Here is an 825-nt window from a genome sequence, read left to right on the forward strand (position 1 = left end):
ATAACGTTGGTTCCATGTTTGTACTTGCAATAATTCCTGAGATATTAGAGACACGCATATTTAATGAGTTCTATGACCATATATGGTCATCAACTATGTTGATCAATTCTTTTGTTCAATGTCTTCAATATAGCATTGGCTCCATGTTTGTACTTGCAATAGTGCCTGAGATATTAAAGACATGCATATTTAATGAGTTGCATGACCATATATGGTCATCCAATATTTTTGTCAATTCTCTTGTCTAATGTCTTCAATATAGCGTTAGTTTCATGTTTGTATGTGCAATAGTTCTCAATATATGTCAATTCAATGTGTATCGTATATGGGCCCTCCCCCCTTTCCCATAATGCAACATTGCTGACTATTTTATATAAAATGTGAAAAATATTCATAAATCAACTGCTCCAAAACTACTGGTCGCACTTGCATAATTCTTTGATTAATCTGTAGTATGTATGATGTTCTTCAAAATTATGGCGTGGAATTTTGATACGATCAAAATTATGCAAATGAGATGCAAAACAATATTTTAGAAAATTCTAGAAAAAAAAGTCACATGACCGTTCAACTTTTTTTTCATGAAATACGTAGCTCTAGGGCCAATGCTTCTTTTAAGCGAAAGTTTGAGACTCCTAGACCCTCAGAAAGGTGTTTAAATGAGCATGCCATTTTTTGCCTTAAATTCAAAATGGTCGCCGTACCACGTGACCAATATGCGTCATCTTAGGATATGCACTAGATCTCATCAGACTTTACAAACATGTGAAAACATTTTCAAGATATGTGCAACAGTGTTCGAATGGCGCTTAGCAAAAAATCTGG

Source organism: Saccoglossus kowalevskii, unplaced genomic scaffold, assembly GCF_978046115.1.
Source record: "Saccoglossus kowalevskii unplaced genomic scaffold, keSacKowa6.1 SCAFFOLD_124, whole genome shotgun sequence".
In the NCBI taxonomy this organism is placed as follows: domain Eukaryota; kingdom Metazoa; phylum Hemichordata; class Enteropneusta; family Harrimaniidae; genus Saccoglossus; species Saccoglossus kowalevskii.